This window comes from Trichechus manatus, unplaced genomic scaffold (genome assembly GCF_000243295.1).
Source record: "Trichechus manatus latirostris isolate Lorelei unplaced genomic scaffold, TriManLat1.0 scaffold00009, whole genome shotgun sequence".
NCBI lineage: Eukaryota > Metazoa > Chordata > Mammalia > Sirenia > Trichechidae > Trichechus > Trichechus manatus.
The window spans coordinates 29,373,124-29,391,982 of NW_004443945.1; positions in this window are offsets into that span (position 1 = coordinate 29,373,124).

Below are 18,859 nucleotides of genomic sequence, written 5' to 3' on the forward strand. Positions count from 1 at the left end.
AGTTGTAGGGTTAATGTTTGGTTTTGGCCCTTTCTTCTTTTTGGATGTGTGCATTTATTGCTATTAATTGACCTCTGAGCACTTCTTTTACTGTGTCCCAAAGATTGTGGTAGGATATGTTTTCATTGTCATTTGATTCTGTGAATTTCTTTGTTCTGTCCTTAATTTCTTCTAGAACCCAGTAGTTTTTGAACAAGGTGTTGTTCAGTTTCCATGTGTTTGATATTTTTTCCTTGCTTTTTCTGTTATTGATTTTTACTTTTCTGGCTTTAAGATCAGAAAAGATGCTTTTTAATATTTCAGTGCTTTGGATTCTGGTAAGCCTTCCTTTATGGCCTAATATGTCTATTCTGGGAATGTTCCATGTGCTTTGGAAAAGAAAGTATACTTGGCTGCTGTTGGGTGGAGTGTTCTGTATTTGTCTTTGAGATCAATTTGTTTGATTATGCCTTTTACATCTTCTGCATCTTTATTGAGCTTCTTCCTGGGTGTTCCGTCCTTTACCGAAAGTGCTGTGTTGAAGTCTACTATTATTGTGGAGCTGTCTATCTGTTTTCAGTGCTGTTAGAGTTTGTTTTATTTTGGAGCCCTGTCATTGGGTGCATAAATATTTATTATAGTTATGTCCTCCTGGCGTACTGAACTTTTAATCATTTTATAGTGTCATTCCATATCCTTTGTGGTGGATTTTACTTTAAAGTCTATTTTGTCAGAGATTAGTATTGCCACTCATGCTCTTTTTTGATTGTTGTTTGCTTGATATATTTTTTTCCATCCTTTGAGTTTTAGTTTGTTCGTGTGTTTAAGCCTAAGTTGTGTCTCTTGTAGGCAGCATATAGACGGATCATGTTTTTGTATCCATTCTGCTACTCTGCCTTTATTGGTGCATTCAATCCATTTAATTATTAATAAAGTATGAGTTTAGTGCTGTCATTTTGAAGTCTTTTTTTTTTTTTTGTGTGTGTTGTTGACAGTTTCTTAGTTCCATTTAATTTTCTGTGCTGAGTCCTTTTTCTTTATTTTCTTTTCATCTTTTTCATTGTTGTTGATTTTGTATCTACTGAGTCTTTATGTTTTTCTTATTTTTTATTTTGATGTATAGGGTTGTTAGTTTCCTTTGTGGTTATCTTAATATTTACCCCTATTTTTCTAAGTTTAAACAAATCTTTTATTTCTTTATATTGCCTTGACTTCCTCTCCATATGAAAGATCTATGACTACACTTTTTTAGCCCCTCTTTTTTGTTTTAATGTTGTCATCTTTTCCATATTGACATCTCTGTTTCCCTATGTACAGTGTTTTAGCTTTGATTTATTTTTTTGACTTCCCTATCTGGGTTGATATCTGGTTGCTCTGTCTTGTGTTTTAGTCTTGGGTTGTTATCTGATGTTATTGATTTTCTAACCAGAGGACTCCCTTATTATTTCTTACAATTTTTGGTTTGGTTTTGCAAATCCCCTAAACTTCTGTCTATCTGGAAATGCCCAAATTTTGCCATCATATTTGAGAGACAGTTTTGCTGGATATATAATTCTTGGCTGGCAATTTTTTTCCTTCAGAGCTTTATATATATCATCCCATTGCCTTCTTGCTTGCATGGTTTCTGCTGAGTAGTCTGAGCTTAGTCTTACTGACTCTTCTTTGTAGATGATTTTTTGTTTATCCCTATTCGCTCTTAAAGTTCTCTCTTTATCTTTGGTCTTAGCAACTTTGATGATCATATGTCTTGGTGACTTTGTTTCGGGATCTACCTTGTGTAGGGTTCGATGAGCATCTTGGATAGATATCTTCTCATTTTTCACGATATCAGGGAAGTTTTCTGCCAACAAATCTTCTACAATTCTCTCTGTATTTTCTGTCCCCTCCCCCCCACTGCCATTCTGGTACTCCAATCACTTGTATGTTATTCCTCTTGATAGAGTCCCACCTAATTCTTAGGGTTTCTTCATTTTTTTAAATTCTTTTATCTGATTTTTCCTCAAATAAGTTGACTTCAAGTTCTTTAACTTCAATCTCACTAATTTTGGCCCTCATTGCCTCAATTCTGCTGCTATGACTTTCTGTTGAGTTGTCTAATTCTGAAATTTTGTTGTTAATCTTCTGGATTTCTGATTGCTGTCTCTCTATGGATTCTTGCAGCCTGTTAAATTTGTCATTATAATCTTCTCTAATCTTCTTAAGTTCCTCTATTGCTTTGTCTGTGTGTTCCTTGGCTGCATTTTATATGATCTCCTTCCTGATATCTTGAAGAGTTCTGTATATTAATCTTTTGTATTCTTCCTCTGGTAATTCCAAGGAGTTCTCTTCCTCATTTCTTGATTTGTTGATCTGGGAGCTCTCTAAAGCCATCACGGTCTGCTTGTTTATGTGATTGATTTTGACTGTTGTCTCTGAGCCATCAATAAGTTATTATATTTATTTATTTTATGTTTCTTTACTGTGTCCTAGCTTCCTGTTTTGTTTTGTTTTGATATGTCTAAATAGACTGCTCATGTGAGCTAGTTTGATTATTGGCACCTTTGAAGCTCTAACGTCCTGTCACCAGGTGGTTATATCTGTTACTAGGTATGTAAGCTCAAGAGTCAGTTTAGTTTTCTTGTATGGATTCAGCTCAGGTGTCCAGGTAATCAGTCACCAGGTTTGTGGTGCAGGCTCTCGCCTACAGTCCTAGATGGGCAGGGGTGATTGGAGTAAGCACAGGTATCTGGCTGCAGTAGGAGGTCACATGCTGAGCAAGGCAGGGGGCTGACAGCTGCTCCTGAGTGTCCAGGAGGAAGGTTTGTCCCTGTTCCCTATAGCGCATAGGTGGGTGGGTTTTGTAGCCAGACTATGGGTACTCAATGCTGTTGGCTGTAAAGACTGGGAGGCACCACTTATTCTTGGGCCCCTGTCATGGGTGGCTAGGTGGTATGTGTGGAACCATCGGTCCTCAGGTCCCTGAAGTAGGTAGGTGAGGACCCTGCTTAATGGGCAGAGCAGTGTCAAATGTCACAAAGCTGCCACTCCACCATATAGCTGATACAGTTGCTTCAGGTATAGACCATGTTGTATTGTGATAATCAGGTCCTATGGTGTTGAAATGGGCCCACACATGTCTATGCAGGGGTGAAAGGCATTCAAAGTCTGGGCACCCCTTATGCCTGTGACTAGTCAAAGGAAATGTGCCTGCCCTGATTTCCTGGCGGAGTTCCTGCCACATCCTACTTCTGGCCCAGAGGATGTGGCAGTTGCTGAAGCGGGCCCGCGACCCGGTGCAGAGTGGGGAGGAGGCAGGTAAATGGGGGAGAGATTCTTCCCAAATGGGGTGTTTTTTGATCCATATGGTAGGTTAGACGCATGTACTTAACTTTTGCTGATTGAGCACCACTTTTCACTGGTTCTGGAGGCTTGAGTTGACTCTCCGCCACTTGGTCTCTCCATATGTGGAAAATGTGTCATGAACGCCACTGCTTGCCTCACTGTGCACACTAGCTGATCTGGCCTGCAGGGTGCCGGTTCGTGCCAAGCCAGGTCTGGCAACTCCTCACTGCTTCTGAACTGTCTCTCCTTCCCCCTGCCACTCAGTTTGATTCCTCAACTTTGCTTTTGATGTTCAGTCCTCATAGATTGTCATATATAATTGATTCACTTGTTTTTTTTTGGGTCTTTGTTGTAAGAGGGATCACAGGAGGCATCTGACTACTCTGCTATCTTTGCCCCACCTCCCAATCTGTACATTTGCATTAAACAATGTAATCAAGCTGGTATAGGGTGCTTCCAAGGGACTTTTTCAGATTTAAACAGTACATTATAAATCACCAGCAAGTATATTTCACACCTTTCTTGGCCAGGGGCCAGTACTATGGGTACTGGAGTTAAGTACAGAGGTACCACAAACTTTCTGCAAGTTAAGCCTATCTTTACGCATATACAAACAAGAGGAAAGACCAACAGAAGTAAGTTATTTCTTGATTTGTCCAAATCAACCAGTACCTAGCAAAATTCAAAAAGAATGAGTCTATTTACTGGTGAATATTTAATTCCTATTTTAAGTTTTAACTATAGAGCAGAATAAAGATCTCTCTATGTAATTAAATATCTGGCAAGTTAATGAGGATAGAGAAATCTGCAATCTTTTACACTTTGAAGTGAGACTATATGACTCTAGGCAGAAATCCAATTTCATTTTGTTTTATATAAGTACTTTAGAGACAGAGCACAGGAGAAGTCTTTAGGCAACAATGATATAGCAGGGAGCAGGACAAAACAATTTCTTCTTATGGCTCTCAGGTTGATCTGCAGAAGCATTCATGACTCTAAAGCCAAATTACAAACAACAAACCTGGTTTCCAGCCATGGCCCTACCACTTATACATGTGTTTCACCTACGGCAAGTTACTTGACCCCTCTGAACTACAGTTTTCTTACAGATAAAATGGGGATAATGATACCAACCACAGTGAGTGTTGCAAGAGTTGAATCATCCAATGTGCAAAAATCATGTAGTACAACATATGGAAGCATTATTTATAACTCCAAAATGTCATTGTTAGAGAGGTGGAGATTTAAATTTGTCCTTGTAGTAATCTTCTAACAATGTCAAAGCCTACGCTTTGAATTCTTTAAAAATTATATTAAATAGTTCAGCAGCTGCAGCACTGCTCCTTTGAAAATAGGTACCCCTTTATGCTGTTCCTTCGGACATCTAAAACTCTAATACATAATTCTTGTACAGTGCTTCACGGCTAAAATCAACTTGAGATAATATATTAGCTTCTTATTGCTGCTGTAAGAAATTACTACAAACTTAGTGGCTTAAGACAATACAAATGTATTCTCTTACAGTTATGGAGGACCACCCATACCCATTGCCGTCAAGTCGATTCTGACTCATAGCAACCCTATAGGACAGGCAGAACTGCCCCATAGTTTCCAAGGAGCACCTGGTGGATTCGAACTGCCAACCTTTTGGTTCGCAGCCGTAGCTCTTAACCATTATACCACCAGGGTTTCTGTTATGGAGGTCAGAAGTCTGCAATTAGTTTCACTGGGCTCAAGTTAAGGTACTGGCAAGGATAGTTCCTTCTGGAGGCTCTGAAGGGAGAATCCATTTCCTTGCCTTTTTCAGCTTCTAGTAGCCGCTGTATTCTTTGGCTGTGGCTCTTTCCCATATCTTCAAAGGGCATCACTTCAGTCTCTGCTTCCATCATCGTATCTTTTTGTGTTCCTTTTAACAGGACCACTGTGATTATATTGGGTGAGCCCAAATAGTCCAGGATAATTACCCTAACTCAAGATCATCAGCTGTAAGTTAATGATCTAATATGCAAAGCCCTCTTTGTCATATTAAGGTAACATTCCCAGGTCTAGGAATTAGGACATTTGGGGACCATTATTCAGCCTACCACACAGACATTATTTTATTCCATCCTCACAGCATCAGAATGAGGCAGGCTTCTTGATTTAAGGCTATCCAGCTGTGGCTTAAAGAGGCTAAGTGAGTCAACTACAGTAATATAGCTAGTAAGAGTTCATTTTATATTTTATAAATTCAGGAAGAATTGATTTAAACATTTAAATGGTTAATAGTGATTTTTTTTTTTACAGTACTTCACAGTTTATAAAACAGCTGGAACCACGCTATATTGTTTAGTTCTTAAAACAATCATAATATAAGTTTTATTAATAAGGTTTAAGTCATTTATTATTTTCATTGAACCACTATGATAGTCCTGTGCTAGGTGATATCCTTGTATTTATGCAGCTTATATTTTGCTGGGTTAGATAAATAAAAACACAAATAAATAAAATAAGTGCAAATTGTGAATAAATGTGGCAGGATAACAGTAGAGGAAATAGAGTGTTGAAATGACTCTCACAATGTCATATAACAGTAAATGGAAGAATCAGGTCTTGGGTCTACCCTTTATAAAACATATTTCTTTATCTTAGTATTTTACATATGTAAGTTATACCCTGGATGCCCAGCAATTTTTGTGTGTGTGCTTAATTTGGGCTAAGCCATAATAGTGTCTGTTCAGTGGGAACCATTGTCCTCATGCCTTATGATTCAGATAATTTATATTAATAGACATCATGGAGTTGGTCCCTTGTGATAACTGTGCTGTTAGTGCATCTCACTGTTCTGTTAAATGCTGAGCTGACTTGGTTAGTATCAGAGTAAGTCTTTATTTTTCTCCTTAGAATCATGCACACAATAGTGTCTCCTGTCAAGAAGAAGATCCACAGCTAAATTACTGACATAATGATCATGTAAGCAAATTTTTATGAATTATGCTTTCAGACTGATTCATTAGAGCTTTACAGCTTTTGCTGTGCCATGTTTTATCCACATTAAAATTTTTGTTTAAAATAACAGCAAGCTGGAATATAACTCCAGGAGGAACTACAGCTCACTTGGCTTAGAAGCAAATTTATTAGCGAGTTCTCTAATAAACATTCAACTGTTTAATATGTGCATCTTAGAATGAGCACTAGGTGAGTTCTTTGTGCTTGGGAATGGTGCTGATGGTGGTCATCAGCTGTTTTTGGGCTCAGACAATGCTGAAAATTCTCCCCACATTGTATGCGCAGCTCTGGTGGCATTGGGTATGTGGCCAGTACTCCTTATTTGAGAACTTTATTCTGTTTGTCATTTTTTCTTTTTCACATTTTTGTTTGAAAACAGCTTCCAATTTTATGAGGGTTTCTCTCCATGCTTGTCTGTTCCAAAGCTGGACTCACAAAATATATGTGCTAAGAACAGGCAGATGGAGTATAACCTAAATGACTTTAGGAGAAGTTATAACAGATAACCTCCAGCTTTCCAAAATACTCTTCCTCGTGCTCATTGAAACCCAAAATTATTTCACAAGCAGTAAGATTTATTTCACATGGAGAGGAAATTTATCAGTCATAAATTTTTTAGGTTTAAGAAACTGCTTTAGTATGAATATGCTAAGCAACAGGACTTTCTTTTTCTTACATATCAAGAAATAGGGCCATTTCTGACCTTGGTTTGATGGCTTACCATGTCTGGGCTCTGATCAGTGACACTGCGATTAGCTTGGTTTGCTTCTTATGATGGCACGATAGCTGCAGCAGCTCCAGGCATCATGTCAAAGGCAGAAACTCCTCCCATGCCTGCCTTCTATGGGGGAGGAAGATATTTCCCAGAAGGCTTCCCTTCCCCATGAGACCTCTTATATCTCACTGTCCAGAATTTGTCATCTACCTAACCTTAGACTAAGAACCATGCCCATATTTCCTGAGAGCAAGCAATAACCTGATACCTGAACAAAATCCCGATTCTGATAGCAAGGAAGGAGGGAGAGGAAGTGTCTTTTGGGTAGGCAACAAACTATCTGACACAGAAGTGTGTGTCTGTATACATATAAACGTATACATAAACATATTCCATGGGAGAAAGACCTGGCGATATGCTTCCATACAGATTACAGATTACAGCCAAGAAAACCCTATGGGGCAGTTTTACTCTGTCACATGGGATTCCTATGAGTCAAAACTGAGTCAATATATATGGAGTTCCTGGGTGATGCAAATGGTAAACATGCTGAGCTACTAATCAAAAAGTTAGAGGTTTGAGTCCACCCAGAGGCACCTTGGAAGAAAGGCCTGGTGATCTACTTCCAAAAAGTCAGTCTTTGAAAATGCTATGGAGCACAGTTCTACTCTGACACCCATGGAGTCACCATGAGTCAGAATCATAACTGGTTACTGGTTGTTCTGTGACCCAACCACATAGATAATGGCTTCAGAACTCTTTCCTTATATTGTCTGTAATTGTTTTCCAAGTCTTTTAAATTTCTCTTTCTCAAGTACAGATAATCCTTGACTTACGACAGCGTTTCGTTCCAATGACTCTGTTGTAAGTCGGTTCTGACGTAAGTCGAATACCTCATTTTTTTTTAGTTTTCATTATTTTTGCCTTTTATTATCAGTATCTTTATAAATCCTATATTTCTCTTTGGGGGTTGGAAACATTACATAAAAACTTACGGATATATTTTAATACATACCCATTGCCATCAAGTCAATTCCAACTCATAGTGACCCTAATACATACATACATTAAAAAAATACACAGATCATAAAAATTTGCTCCAATGATGAAGAAGAGTTGGACGACATTGGCATTTTGTCAGTTGCAGTAATAACTCCACTTGTGGAAGGTTCTGGAGCATCTGGGCTATCCCTGGGAATGGGGATGGTGTTTCTAGTCAGAAAATTAGTGAGAGTTGTCTGTATGGCCCTTTTCTTTTTTTCTTTATCTATTTAGTGGTAACATCTCACTGCTGCCGGAATCTGCCTATTGACTTTAGCGAAGCAAACAATGTTTGGGTCCATGTTTTCAAGCAATTGAAGCCCCTGATTTAGTTTAGAAAAAACTCCAGCTAATTCTTTTGCTGCAATTTTTTTGGACAACTTCTCGCCTTCCTCTTCCTCATTATTTCTTTCTTCTTCAGCATTTCTTTCCCCTTCAAAATCTGTTAAGTCCTGATTTGTCAGTTCTCTTCCTTCATGATCTGTGAGTTGTTCTACATTGGCGGTATCAAGTTCTAAATTCAGCGTTCTTGCTGTATGGATGATTTTTCCACTGATCTTTTCCATCATATTATCTTGATTAAATGCTTGGAGCATGTTCACATAACCCAGCAATTTTTCCACATCCCCTGCAGGCATTTTCCCATAACTTCCTCCAAGGAAGATGTACTAATGATAAGATGTCCCAAAAAAAAAAAAAAAAAAATAAAAAAATTGGATGGTCCTAAGTGTGGTTTTGTCGTAACTCGGATACATGGTAACTTGGGGACTACCTGTATACGGTAAACTTTTTGGAGGCAAGTGATATATTTTCTTCCTCATTTGTATTATCCACATTACTGAGCATAGCATTGCTTGCCTAGTTATTCATTTTCTCTTGGATTTATTAGCGCTTTATCCTAGTATTCTAAGAAAGAATGATTCATTTCTTCCTTCTAGGATCATTGGAATAATTAATATAATCAATTTTGCTGGAATAGATTTTCTGAAACAAACAGACCAAAAACCACTTAAGAAATCTTTATATATTTAGCCATTGTAGACACACGGAGAAAGGTTTACCACACAAATAAAATAGATTTGTCTAGAGACTAACAGAATTCTTAGGAGAAAGTCATGTCTGTAAGATGAAATAGACATGTTAGATTAATGAGGCACCATTGATTGCCTTATTTAATGTTATTACATTATCCATTAAGAGTTAATACTTCTCCCTTAAATCTTCCACTTCCTTTCAAAGAGTAGTTTGCACATTGGACAATTTGGTTCAATATAACTTTGGCCAAAAAAGAGAGAGAGAGAGAAAGTGATTAGCTTACCACCTAAAAGTACTTGAAAGGGTCAACAGATACAGCGGGAAACGTTTAGATTCCAAAAGGTTATTGGAAATTATTTACTGCATTCTGATTTTGCTAAAGAAGAAGTTTAAAATTAATATCAAGGCATTTCTTTTCCATGCGAGTAATTAGAAGACGGAATAGACTATCAGGAGAGGTGATTGATGTAGGCAATAAATGAAGAGAAGAGTACACGGAGTGTGCTTAATACCCTGGGTAGACATGCTGAGTCGTCAGCATTTCCTGCCAAGTGTCAGGAGGATGGACAAAGTGTATGGGATGCAATTTTTATATTATGTTTCTATTCGTTAGGGAAAAATTTAGGAGCATTACTTCCCTAATAGGGCTGAAAACTGAGTGTGGACCAACACATAGTAAAGCTTCACCTTCATCATTACTTGGGAAAGAATGCTTAGTAGATAAACATTTTTTTCTGTGCTTCTTTAATACCTCTGACAGCATCTCAGAAAGGCACCTCCAAACCTGCCAAGATAAAATGATATATACATCGTATTTACTTAAAATTAATCTCAGTGGCGATGTGAGTCATCAAATTAGTCCTAAAGAGTTACCTGTACACTTTTTAAAGAGGATAGAGACAGAACTTCTCAGAAGTCTGCAAAGCTTTTATTCAGCATCTGGAATGTCAAGAAAATGCTAAAAGATTTCAAATATGATAACATCCACAGCATCCCTAAGAAGTAATATAAAAACAAACCTTGAGGGCATTTCACTGCTCGCTCTCTGTTGCTAACAACATCCTTGCTAGAGGCCTCTGGATTACAGTGTTGGCACAGTAAGCTCTTAGAAGGGCAATCAGTCTTTAGGGCAAAAATGGAAGAAATTGCATATGCCACATACTTTAGAAAAATAAGTTATATTCTCTATCATAACATTTCTCAATGTGTTCTACAATTGGTTTCTCAAAAAGAAGATATGTGGTCAGTTAGGTTTGGGATATTACAATGCATAGTAAAGAAAAAAGTTTGACTTCATGTAACATGACATCTCCTAAACTTTCCAAACTCGTATGGAAAGTCCCCTGACCATGGAACTACTATTCTGTGGAGTAGACTTTGGGAAATGCTGCTTTACTCTATATTCATCTTTACTGTTACATCCTCACTAGAACTGGCCTCTAGAGAACCTTCTAATCAAATGTGCAGGTCTTGAGAAAGCGCTTAAAAATCCAAAGCTTCTCTATAATAGATGTTGGTGTTGGTTTGATTGATATTGTTAATCATGATTAACAGGTTCCTTTCTAATCCTAGTTTATGAAGAAGTTTGCAACTGAAATATTGTTTTACCAAAAACCATTTTCATATTGAATCAATCGATTTAATTTATATTAATAGACTTTCCTATTATTAAAGCATGTATTTCTGAGATAATACTTGGTTGATTATTCTTATGCATCAGCTTACCAAAATTCTGCTTAGGATTTTGATACCCATATTACTACGAGTTTGGACTAGAGCACTGACTTTATGTGATTACTATGCATAGGCTGAGGAAGTCACTGTGAAAGGAGTATCTTTGCTTTTATCTATTTTATGAATGGGCCGCCCGCATAAGATTTCCCATGAACAAGCTTTCTTGGCAGTCTAAATGGTCAAACAACCACAGGTTTATAGTTTGTTCTATAAAACAAAATATAACAAATACTACATATAAATACTATACATATACATATATATACTTGTGTGTGTATATATGTGCATATATATAGTAGTTATAATAGTTAATAAAGCAAATGTCTTTTCAGGTTTTGCATACAGGGTTGTATTAACTTCAAAATGGATTAGATAGCTTCCCAATTTTTTAATGCTCAGAAATATTTGCTCTGACATGGGGATTATCTGCTTCTCAACAGTTTTAAAGATTTCATTGGGCAAAGTCTCTAGCTTAGAAACCATATAAAGAGTCCTAGTGGTGCAATGATTAAGCACTTGGCTGCTAACTAAAAGATTGGCTGTTCAAAACCATCCTGTTGCTCTGTGGGAGAAAGACCTGCAGATCTCCTGTAAAGATGACAGCCTAGAAAACCCTATGAGGCAGTTCTGTTCTGTCACATGGGGTCACTCTGGGTGGAAATCAACTTGAGGACACCTAACAATAACAACAACAACAGGAACCGTTTTTAAAAAAGTAATTCCTCAATTACTTCTTTTTTTCTGATTCCCACATCTTTTATTGTGGTAAAAGGTACATAACATAAATTTTGTCATTTTAACCATTTAAAAGTATAAAATTCAGTAGCATTAATTATATTCAAAACGTTGTGCAACCATCACTGCTATTTTTTTTCCAGCTTTTTCATTAATCCAACAAGATACTCTGTTCCCATTAAGGAATAAGTCTCTTCAGTGATTTTTTGATTTTTCAGGGTTTTTACTTGAGCCTTTCAGTTATTCATATTTTTCCAGAAATAGCTTCACTCTATAAAAATCAGTCATTCTCAAAGTGCAGTCCCCCACCAAAAGCATCAGAATCACCTGGGAACTTGTTAGAAATGAATTCTTTTTTTTTTTTTTTTTTGTGCCTGCCCCAGACCTACTGATTTAGAAACTCTTATTTTAACAAGCTCTGCAGGTGATTCTAGGTTGGAGGTTTGAGTCAACCCAGAGGTACCTCCATATAAAGGCCTGGCGATGTACTTTTGAAAAATCAGCCATTGAAAACCCTATGGAGCCCAGTTCTACTCTTGACACACGTGGGGTCACCATGAGTTGAGGTCAGCTCGATGGCAAGTGGCAGGTGATTCTAATGCATGTTAGAGTTCTAGATCTTCAAAATTATTAGACTGAATCCCACATCCTTACCTTGTGCTGGAAAAAAATGATACAAAATCTCTTCCATATTTTTAGTTGTATCTTTTTAATAATTCTTATCTTTTGGTCCTTTTTATGAGTGGGTTTCCAAGAGTTCAGTCTATTTATTACTCCAGGATTTTCAAATAATCAACTTTTGTGCTTATTTATCAACTGACTGTATTACTTGATGCTACATGGGAGAATCATTAACTAATATTAAATAAAGTTTAAAACATCACATGGACATGGCAAGAATTTTCTATAATTATAGTACTTATTTCAGATTTGTATAATTTCTAACTTTGAAATAAGGTTTTTATATATCATTTTTTTCTTTTTTTTGGTTTTAATGTCTGCAGCACATGTGAGTAAACCCCAGCTGATCCTGGCGCATTCTACGTGGAATTATTCACAAGAGAAGCAACTCCATTGCAATTCATTGCCTTCTATTTGTAGTCTACTGTCATTATTTTCTATTTGGGTTTATATTTTTGCAACCACTATTTTTTAGTGTCTTAACTATATCTTAACTCATTATAGTGTTCATTATATCTTAATTCAAATGGTTGTCACACAAGCTTATCATAGTACCTCATTTCTGCTGCTCCTAAGAATGTCTGCCTATATTTTTGTGGTATCTCCCCACCCTATTCACACACAAAGCGAATTTATACTATGTGACATATCCTGTATTTTAGGTCAGACCATCCCAAATGCACTTCTCTCCAAATTTGGTGAAAATGGATCTAGGTTTTTTGTGTGATGTGATAAAGAGGAAATGATCAGTAATCAGAAGCTTAGCTTTATTTATAGACTCATTTCTGTTTTCTAATTAAATTTTTTTTGTTATTTATCTTTAAATTTTAATTATTATTTATCTTTATGATTTCCACTCTTTAGTTTTCCTTGTTGTTGTTGTTAGTTGCTGTCGAATCGATTCCAACTCGTTAGTTTTCCTTAGGGTTCTTTAATTGTTCATTTTTTAACTTCATGAGATGAATGCCTAGTTTATCAATTTTCTCTCTCCCTTTATATCCTTCAGCATCTTTTTCTTACCCTCCTACTGTCATTACATTTCAGTTTTTTTTACTCTTTAAAATTTTCTTTGGATCATAGAGGCCAAATCTCCTTGGATCCTAAGATTGATTAATTAATTAATTGTTAATTGATTAACAGCTCTATTGAGATATAATTCACATATCATAAATTCATCCACTTAAAATGTACAATTCAATGACATTTAGTATAATTCACATGGTTGTAGCATCCTAAGATTTCTGAATTCTCAGTATAATAGTACTTTTCCCATGTTTTGCAGCACTTTTCCTAATTTAATTTTTGTTGTGGTTTCTGATTAATCATTCTTGAAATGGTGACAAAATTTAGATTCAGCGTTTCCAGTATACAGGGTTATGAACCACCCTTGGACCCTCTGTTCATTTATGACCTGCCCAACCACACTTGTCAGGTCAGCATTGGAATTTGCATGCATTGGCATAGTTCTCAGCTGTACTTCATTGTCTAGAAAACTCTCATCTAGCATGACCCCTCTCGACTCTGGTTAGGTCTTTTACTCACGCTGCTTGGTCCTTAGACAATCGAAGCAATAGAAGACATGAAAATCTGTGGTCCAGCCAGCCTATCCCACTACTGGATTTTCCTGTGTGACCCCATTTGGGATGGGTATGATCTCCTATTCTGTGGCTTGAGACAGATCACAAAATAATCCCTTTTCCAAACTTGTTTACTTTTGGTTGCTCCTCATCCTTAAACTTAGCTGTCTTTAGTCATAATGATTTTATAAGAGATAGTGTGACCACCATCTTGATTTGCCCAGGATTTTCAGTGCAAAAAATTTGCGTAGTCCTGGACAAACCAGGATGGGTCATTCACCCTAAGGGTAGCCACCAAAGGAAATGATCCAATGAGGGGTGCAGATCCACACACTCCATGCAGAAGTGAGAGCTTCTAACCTTTTGACTCTGCTCTTAGGGATGGCTACCTCCTAGCACCGTGGCTCCCACACCAACCTTTGCAGAGATCACTGTAACCGGGGATGGAGGGAGTGGGAAATTGTGTACTACCTGTGAAGATAGCTCCTCTGTTAGATAGAGGTGATCAAAACACTTCCATCTTCTTGCAATTTAAGAATGTGCAGCAGTGACACCTCAGTTCCAGGTCTTTTCTGAGGCCCTCCTCTTCAGATGTGGAGTTAGGCAGCCTGTGCAGGACTCTGCTCTGATGAAGGCAAATTTCTTAACCTTTCTGTGCATCAGTGCCTTCGCCTGCAAGTGGGAATAATAATAACTCCTAGCTGTAAAACAATTAGAATAGCTTCTGGCATAGTAAGTACTCAATATATAATTAACTATTAGTGTTTATTATTTTTTTTCTGTTTGATCGATGTTATGGACTGAATTATGTCCACCAAAAATTTATGCTGAAGTCCTAACCCCTGTATCTGTAAACATGACCCTGTTTGGAAAGAGGGGGTTTCTTTTGTTATGTTATTGAGGTCATACTGGAGTAGGGTGGGTCCTAAACCTAATGCTTTTTGAGTGGTATCTTATAAAAAGAGCAGAATAGGCACAGATACACACAGGTGAAGACAGGCACCATGTAAATATACATCTACAAGCAGCCAAGGCACTCCAAGAAATGCCTGGGGCTACAGAAGTGGAAAGAGACAAGGATTTTGCCCTAGAACTCAGAGAAAGAGAGAGAGAGAGAGAGCACCTCACCCTGCTGACACCGTGAATTTGAACTCCTGGCTCCGGAACTGAGAGACAACAAATTCCTATTCTTTAAAGCCACCCACTTGTGGTATTTTTTGTTACGGCAGCACTAGTAACTAACACAAACTGTATATGTGACTTCCCATTCATCCTTCAACTCCAAGTTCCTGGTGCCCTAATTCTGAACTGAATGAGGGCTTATGCAAGTTTATAGTTTTTGTTTGAATGAGCACAACATCTTACAGTTATAACTGGCCTTGAATTTTTCTTTGAACTTTCTTATTGCTTTTCTGTGTCTGCTGTTCAGGGGGTCAGAGAAAGCCATTCTGTCATGGGCTTTCCACTGAAACCTTGCCTTTCCAAAGCTTTTGCTTTCCTTGAGTCTTAGGTAATTTATGCTACTTTGAAGTGATTATCTTATTCCAGCACCTCTGTCTGATATTCCACTTGCTTTAAAATTCACATGCCAGTCTCTTGGCTTTGGCTGCAGCAGAGAAGAAATAGGAAAATAAATAAATAAATAAAAAGGCTAGAGTAAAAAACCTCTACATCTGACAAATGCTTGAAATGAACCAACCCGAAAACCTTTATACGCAGAGCATTTCTATTCAGAGGCCAGACTATTCTAGTCCCAGAAGTGAATTATTACTAAGACTAGTTTCTCCTTGCTCCACATGAAATGGATTGCTTTTCCCTTTAATTCCAGATGACTACTACAGGCAGAGATCAAAGTCTTCTCCAATTTAGAGCACTGCTGTCCACATGGGATTTTGCTCACAAGGAAGGTGGGTTCTGTTTGAGGATCCTATAGTGATCCCTGTACACATTCTCACCATCTTCTGCTGATCTATGCTAGATGGTAGTCATGTCTCCCAAAAGTAAGAGAATAGTTGAGATCCTGACTCCTATCCTGCTGCCTTCTGTAGCACTGGGCCCTGTGGGAGAGGTTAGTTGGCTGCTTCTCCAGAGAGAGGTAGCCAGGACTTTACTCTTCTAACTTGGTAGCCTACTATGGCTGAAGCCATCCACATTCAGTTTCTGAGGATTATTTGAATAGAGGGAAGGTTAGGCAAAATTACTTTTTCTTTATTGCAAAGTCTTGGGTCTCAAATTCTTGTTTGTTATCTTACATGGAGAAACATGAGCCTCAGGGGCTCCTTTTGCCAGGCTAGAGGTAGCTCATGGCTTCTACCTGCCTCCATTATTCTGGGCACTACATTGGCTCTTACTTGGTCCCTAATACTAGAAAGAGTTGCTTTTTTTCCTGTTGTTACACTAGCTACTAGTGCAAGAAAGAGCAGCAATCCAAAGGGAAATGAGCCAAGAAAGTGATCTCCTCAAATTACACTCTGCACCAAGAACTTCTGAACCTCATCATTCCTTCTGTTCACAACTGCCTTCCCTAGCAACAACAGGGTCCAGTGTTCTTAGTATTGACTCAAATCAGTGCTTAAATTTACCTTAGAGAGTGTTTCACTAAATGTGTTCTGAAGAACATTAATCCGGAGAGACCTCTAAAAATTGGTTTCATGATGGCAGGTTTAGGAGATACAGCATGCTACAGTCCTCCCAATACACTTAAACTATATCCAGTGGAACGACTGTCTCACATTAGATACTTTGGGAAATATTAGAATAAACAAATTAAGATGTATCTGTAAATAGTATACAGGTAATGCTTAATTTATGACGTATTCTAGTTAAGATGAACCGCACTTAATGAATTTCCTTTTTTTGTACATCTTATCATTAGTAATATGTATATACAATGTTGTATGTACATACAATAATAGTAATATGTACATACAATAACTACATACAATGTTGCAGTGCATAATTTGCTGATGTTTTATTCTTAGATGTAATGTTTCCAACCCCTAAAGACAAATAAAGATGAGATTTATAAAGATACTGATGATAAAAGGCAATAAGAATGAAAACTAAAAAAAAAAAATGAGGTATTCAACTTACCTCATAACCGACTTAGGATGGAGTAGTCACTGGAATGGAGTCCCATCATAAGTAGGGGACTACCCGTACATGCAGCTTTTAAAAAGATGTTATCTGTATATTTCTTTAAAAAAATGTTTTTTATTGTACTTTAGATGAAGGTTTATAGAACAAGTAGTTTCTCATTAAACAGTCAGTACACATATTGTTTATGACATTGGTCAACAACCCCATGACATGTCAACACTCCCTTCTCAACCTTGGAGGACTTTTTTTTTTTTTTGGTGAAAATATACATAGCCAAAGATACACCATTTCAAAAATTTCTACATGTGCAATTCAGTGACATTGATTACATTCTTCCAGTTGTGCTGCTATTCTCACGATCCTTTTCCAAATTATTCCGTCACCATTATCTTCAACTCACTGTCCCCTAGGCTTCCCGTCAAACCTTTTGAGTTGGTTGCTGTTGTCAATTTGATCTCACATAGATAATTCTTTTTTTTTTTTTTGTACTTTAGATGAAGGTTTACAGAACAAACAGTTTTTCATTAAACAGTTACTACACATATTGCTGTTTGACAATGGTTAACAACCCCATGACATGTCAACACTGTCCCTTCTCAAGCTTGGGTTCCCTATCACCAGCTTTCCTGTCTCCTCCTGCCTTCTAGTCCTTGTCCCTGGACTGCTGTGCCTCATTATCTGTATATTTCTTGATAGGAAAATATGTTCATTACAGAGGGAAAAAAGTTTATAAAATAGCATATATAGTTTGATCCTATTTTGTGAAAAGAGTGTTTAGATGCATAAAAAAATTTTGAATATATCAGTGTGAATTTATCAACATGCTAATAGTGATTGTCTCTGGATGCTGAATATATGGGTCATTTTTTTCCTTTTTGCTAAACTATGTTTTTAAATTTTTTCTACAGTGAATACATATTACTTGAGTAATGAAATAATATTAAAATGGTCAAAAGAATGATTTATTTCATTGCGATAGCTGTAGCTCCATTTCACTTTTAGATATTAACTAAATTATTACTTCTCCTCCAAATTTTACTCAAAACTGAGACATGTGTGTTCCTGGAGATAAGGGTTAGCCTTCTCTGTCTATGCTCGTTTACTTTTCTTTGTAGCATCTGGGTACCGGTTCTAGTAGAACTCCCTAATTCTCCCTGTTTTTAGCAGAGTCATGGGTGTTGTATGTGAGGACATTTGCCACACTCTCAGGGAGATTCCAAGTACAAATTAGAGTCTCTGAGTCTGGTAGTTTTTGTTACAACTTCATTCCGTTTAGACCACAGCCCTCAAAGGAATTGGGAAATTTCATGAAGATATTCTTCACTGGAATCCACAGGCAAACATCCTTTGTTATCCCCAGCAAAACTTGGTAGAAAGCTATTTTCTGCAAATGTATCTGGCTGCAACAGTCAGCCCCAAAATCGAGCTCCTGTGCCAAATTCTCTCATTTGTATAAGAATGGATTTTTGGGTAGCAAGCTAAGATCAATTTTCATAACTCATGAATGTGTTACTAAAGCTTGATAGGTGGAGGATTACTTCTTTCATCACTCAGTGAACAAACCAGCCTGTAATTTTCTGCTCCCCGTATCATGCTATTGAAAAAGGAACAGGGGAACATGAGTATCAGGTTCATATAGGGAGGGTTACTGACTGCAGGGCTATCAAGACTTAACTTGAGAACACTGTTGCTTTCCTTACTATCCTGGCATCCGTTGCGTTACATACCCTAATTTCCAAAGGAGGAAAAGTAAGGTGCACAGAAATTAGATTCTACATGAAGTTCTATACTTTGTTAATCCTTAATAGGACTGCTTTTACCAGAGCTTTATGGGTTTAATTAGTTTTCACTTTAGCAAATATTTTATACTTTTCAGTCTAGTGATTAACCCCATTGATCGTCTTTTTGCCTTTTTAAGTGCAGCAACTTATTAGAGATTTTCATTATTACCCTG